Raw genomic sequence first — 5,716 nt, 5'->3', positions numbered from 1 at the left:
AAGTCTTTTAGTTTGGTTAATGTGTTTATTTTAGTTTACTATTGTGTGTAACAATACCAGAAGGATCTTAGAGGCTGGGACAAGGACTCTTTTTCACTGCACACTTACCACACTGCCAAAGCCCCTCATCAATAGCTATGTCCTTGATTCCTGAGCCTCAGGTAAAAAGGCATAAAACTGTGATTTTCTGTGCAAATTGGAAAATGTACAGAAAGAAAGAACTTCTGGAAAAAGTAGGAAGATGCTGAAGAATGATATTCAGTAACAGTTTGGAGCTGGCTGATAGCAGAACAGGCAGTTTTTCCCTGTTGGAGGTGACAGACGGTCCAGGAGCATTGTGACCACGCCTGACCTTCGATGGGCAGCCGTTAGCAACAGGCCAAGGGTAGAACTGCAGATGGTGTAGCAACAAAGATAAACAAAGCCCAGGGCACGAGAGGACATGGAAATCTCTATACCTGAGAAATACCCATTTGACTTTACATTTTTCTCCTTTTATCTCTCTCCAGCCAATCAGATAAAGAGTGGGAGGCCAGTTGTCTGTGGGGGGATGGCAATCACCGCAGTACAGTCCCCAAGAGGAAAATGCTCTCTGTCACTGTGTAAGGAGAATCACAGGTCTGAGCCAATTACTGCAGACTTTATACACACTGTACACTTGTTTCTTTATCTTGTTTGGATAGAAAAGTATTTTACAATGAGATTCTACAATCTTGTTTTCAGAGCTCATTCTCTTTCCGGTGTGCTTTTAACAAACAGAAGAAGGAAGCTGATTAATATTTTTGAAATTTCAGTCATTCATACTTAGTCCAGCTCCACTCTCACTTTAGACCAAATAATGCAGGTTCAAGGACATGGATAAACTTTGTAGGCATGCTGTTCGCAGGCACTTTGAATTGCGGGTACCTTGTTAAAATAAGTGAATAATGTCTTCCTCTGTTGCAGGTAGAAATTACTCCAGATGCTGTCCTCCAGCAGCAAACCCAGGCATCAGAGGACTTCTGGTCCAGGGGAGTCCTCACAAGCCTGATCAATAAATCAACTGAATACTTCCTGGCCGGGCACCATGTCTGTAATTATTTCCTTCTGAATTTCTTCTCACCTTACGAAATACAGATAAGAAAATTCTTCTGTACAAAAGCAAATCATGCATTTGAGAAATGTCTTGAGAAATCTGAGCAAATTGTTCATTACAGTGTAACAGGCCACCACCATGAGCCTAACATTCCCACAGGAAGGAAAAAAAATCCTCTGGCAACTAACGTTCATTTTTCATCCTCCTGCATACTCCTTTCAGAAGTGATACTCCTCTAACAATTGCTCCTGGATTTCCCCTAAGAAATAGAAAAGACTGAGCTTCAAGCACCCTGTACAAAGGCAAGCCCAATAGCACCAGGAGGAGTGATACTAATTTCCATGGTGTTCTCACTTTCCTTTTGTCTAGGTGTGCTCCTTCTCAGAAAGTACAATTTCAGTGTAACATACATGGCTAATTTAATTTAATAGGACCAAAGGAAGCAAACCCACCCCTGCCCAGGATACGTAGTCTGATTTCAGGGTTTTTTTAGAAGCCTGTTTGATTGCTGAAGGAAACAGTTATAAAGAAAAACAAACCTTGCTTGTTCTTCATTCTCAGACTCTGATTACATCTGGTAAATATTGTGCCCTTAAGTCATTTAATAATTCAGCTTTCCCACTTTGAAATAATATTACTAGTGTATGAAAGATTACTGGAGGGCCTGTTCTAATTACTGAATACATCCTGTGTAAAAATATTCAAAATTATTTCCAAATGTTTGCCAACTAAGGCCTCAAAAATGTTATTTTACAAAGGTAGTTTAATTGCAGTGTATCCATCTAATTTCATTTACTTTTCTGATTGAAATGCTAAGTTACTTCAGTTGTGGGTTTCTGGATTTTCTGGAAACAGGTGGCTGTTAAACTATGTTCTGGTTGAGAGGATAGTATTAATCAATATATTACAATTTGCAAGACACTTAAGACTTGAATCCCCCATTAAATCCAAGTCTATCCTCACAAGACACTAATTATGGAAATGCATTCATATATTTCAGTGATATTAGTTACACATCCAAATCTGCCTTAGACAGACAAATGAAAAATTAGAGCTGTAAATTAAACATGGATCTTCTAGGCACATGCGAAGGTAGATGCCACAGTGCAGGCTACCAGCTGTTGCAACTGAATTTCGTGACTGTATAGTTATAACTTATCCACAGCCAATAGTTTTCAGATATAATCTTGGAATGAAAACAGGTAAAAATAAGAAGTTCATTGCAACTTTTCAGCATAAAAATCTCAATGTCAATAGTTTTACACTAAGTACAGTCACTAATATTTGGAGCTCTTAGACTAGATCATTGTCTTCACAGTTCATTTTTGCAATAAAAAATATAGCAAGCATAGAAGTATCTGTCAAATGTATTTGCAAAACTAAGGCACTCAATTTCTAAAGTTTTATTACTTATATTATAAAACATTGCCCTACTACCATACCTCTAATATATAATTATTTTTGCATAGATTTGAAAAAAAAATACCATGAAAGTCATGTGAAGCTCTTGATGTACCTACCAGGGGAAAAATATCTAGGATAAGCGAAGACTTCTGGAGCCCTCCCTTTCAATCATACTGCAGTCATACTCTGAGGACAGTGCAAAGTTCAGCAAAGCCAGCTGAAAGGCCTCCTGTGAGCATCAGGAACGATTGATCAGACCATGACTAAAGAACTCAGTCAAACATAAATAGAGCTCACATTCATTCAATATTGGTACATCACTTGTCTAAAAGATAAAGAGGTTTCTATCTTACAGAAAAAGAGCAACTGTGTTGAAAGTGTGATGTAAAAACCCTTACAAGTAGACAAATCAAATGGATTTTTACCACACAATTGGGTCAGATACCTGTAACCCTAGCCGCTTACTTCCCATCAGATTTACAGTGTCTATTCCAAATCACTGAGGCACTTTCCTGTTTGAACTGCAAAGGCATTACTTTTAGCATTGCAGTAATACATGTGGATTGGGTGGGAAGTCATTTTCTTCACAGAAAAGATCTGCTGTGGCTCAAACGTCCCCAAGAAAAAGTGACCTTGACTGAAGATGAGCATGCATTATTTCAAGGTGAAAAGCAAATATTTGACAGAGACTCGAATAGATTTCTCCAAATGAATACCATGTGCAGCCTTAATGTGAGCAGGACTCTGCTGCAATACAAATATCTATCCATTTCTTCAAGCCTCATGAGCAGGACTGGCCCAGGGTATGTATGGGTGCTGGTCTCAAGCTGAGGTGTCATCTAGGGGTGAGTTCTGATTTACAACTGAGCACGAGCATTCTCGGACCCAATAGATTTGTAACAAAGATAAAGTGGGCTCTAACACAGACACAAGCACAGAATCTGACACTTCAACCTTATTTTTGCTCTGATTTCTAAACAAAAGGTATTATATGTGAGGACAGTGTGGTGATGTTCATTGACCTCAACTGTACTACTACAATGAAAGATCCCATCCCTCTTTCTTAAGATTTTAAGGTATTGTTAGACTGCACATCCCTTGTTCTGTCTGGTTGCTCACCTTAAAATGTGATATAGAAAATACGTAATTTGTTTCCCATGGTCCAGTGATGACCTCATCAGATGAGTCAAATTTAAGCTTTCATTTAAAAGAAACAAAGAGAAATAAGAGAGAAAAAAAAATAAGAAAAAAAAATACATTCTCTGGTTCTTAAATTAAATTCTGAAATTTAATATTCTGAAATTCTGAAACTAAAGCATGATTTGATGTTGTTGAGCTTTCTGGTTATAAGACAGATTTTCCCAGAGGTATCTCCAGTGCTTATTCTGAAGGACTGGGTTTGCTTAAACACATTTACACATTTTTGCAGAAGCCCCAAATGACCAAAATGCAATTGTAAAGGGTCATATCTACTTCTCCCCCAACATATTTTTTCATACTGCCCCTCTCTAAAGTAAGGGGTGAAGAAGGAGGAGAATCTTTGGCCACCAAGAACTTCTTGTCAAAAAGACGTGTTTTTTCAGGCATGAGAGAAGAAAAAACTTGAGGCTTCTGAGGCCAATCATCATCTGAAAACTGCACCCAAAGGTCTTCACTGCTTTTAGACTTCACATAAGGAAATCAAAAGTAGATAGGGGACGAGTGTGAATGTTGCACTTCACTCCCTGGGCAGTTTTGGAAGAGATTCCAAGCACTCTGTTATGTACTTAAGGGTTGCTGCTGGCACCAAAATCCTCCTGTTTTACATTGTTGCTTTGTACTTAGGAGAGTGAACCTTCAGCTTCAGGACAAAGATCATCTGACTGGTGAGGTTCTTTGTCTTCCAAGCAAGCTTTTAGCTTGTGATAAGCTTTTTTTTTTTTTTTTCTTTTTTCTTTTTCCCTTTTTTCTTTTCCTGAAGAATTTCAGCCTGATGCACATTGGCAGTGCAAGGCACATTAAATAATGCATGAAGAGAGGGATGGACACAAGAAGTGTCAGTTTTCCTTTTTATGCCCTTTTCCCCTGCAGCCTTTAAAACATATTTTATGCAGTTGCTTTGTAAGCTATACACATATATAAAGGCTAACCCTGCATATTAGGTTCTGATGAATATGCTATGTAAATTCATATGCAAAGCAGATGTAGCCCTCAGGCCATTGGCATATGCCCAGCTGCAGAAGAGGTACGACCGTGTTATGCAGCATTTTGTCATTTCTGACAATCCCTCTGAATTCAACTTAGAAATTAAACTGAATGCAACAAAGACAATATATTTTACATTCTTTATACCAAAAGCACAAGCACAGATCAGCAGTCTCTCATCCTATTTTTAGCTGTCTCCAAAGTAAATAAAGCTTCTCTTGCTATTCTTCCTTCCCTTCTAAAATATACACACTTCTGTCAATGATTTGAAAGTAGTGGTATACCAAGACATTATCTCAAAAAAAAACTGATTCCATACACACAACAAACACATTTATTTCAAATATATGTATGTTAATATTGCTTGCTTTGAGCTAAACTGTGACTAAAACAAATGGATAATCTCATTCAAAAAATCTTTGCAGTAATACTTCTCAACATCGTATATTTTAACAAAAAATACACCTTGACTTACTAAGTTTTACTGCTGTAAAACTAGTGTCGGTACCAAACTAAAAAGATTTATCTTAAAAATATTGCTATGGCATGATCCAAAGCCAACTGAAGTCACTGGAGACTTCCACAGTCTTTCCTGAACTTAGTCCTCTAATCCTTTGCAGCAATGAGTCCATCATGTATTTGTACTCCCACCTAAATGAAGAAGCAATATTTGCACATCAGAGAACAATTAGTCTGAGAAAAACAAGAAAAAAGCAATATTTTCAAAGAACAGCTTCGCCTAAAAATGTAGTATTAATATTTTACCAGTAGGCTAAAACACCAGAGAAAACAGCATATTATAACCCTGAATGGTGACACAAGAAATCCATTAAAATCCTAATTAAAGTGCATTCTGCAAAACAGCAGTGTAAGTCATCTACCAAACGCTATGAAATGTGTCTGAGATTTTGAAAGAACACATGTAATTCTTTTTAAGATATAATTTAGCTCAAGAGATGAGGAAGATTCTTAGCATTTGACTTGCCCAACATCTTAAGTTTGCCTGAAAATACACATTCATCATATAATCTGATCCTTATAAATGTTATTTGT

General features: G+C 37.4%; 1 long non-coding RNA gene across 2 annotated transcripts; it reads left to right on the top strand.

Moving 5' to 3' along the window:
* The first annotated feature begins 293 nt into the window (after window positions 1-293).
* On the top strand, window positions 294-1,062 carry LOC140001712 (uncharacterized). Of its 2 annotated transcripts, none has more exons than XR_011807205.1 (2): window positions 294-602; window positions 946-1,062. It is a non-coding gene; the product is annotated as an uncharacterized lncRNA (long non-coding RNA). The 2 variants fall into 2 exon arrangements; XR_011807204.1 differs by having other exon boundaries at window positions 485-618.
* The last annotated feature ends 4,654 nt before the right edge of the window (window positions 1,063-5,716 follow it).

The sequence above is a fragment of the Anas platyrhynchos genome, chromosome 2 (genome assembly GCF_047663525.1).
Source record: "Anas platyrhynchos isolate ZD024472 breed Pekin duck chromosome 2, IASCAAS_PekinDuck_T2T, whole genome shotgun sequence".
NCBI lineage: Eukaryota > Metazoa > Chordata > Aves > Anseriformes > Anatidae > Anas > Anas platyrhynchos.
The sequence above is the reverse complement of the archived record's forward strand: the minus strand, read 5'-3'. Positions and strand labels throughout refer to the sequence as shown.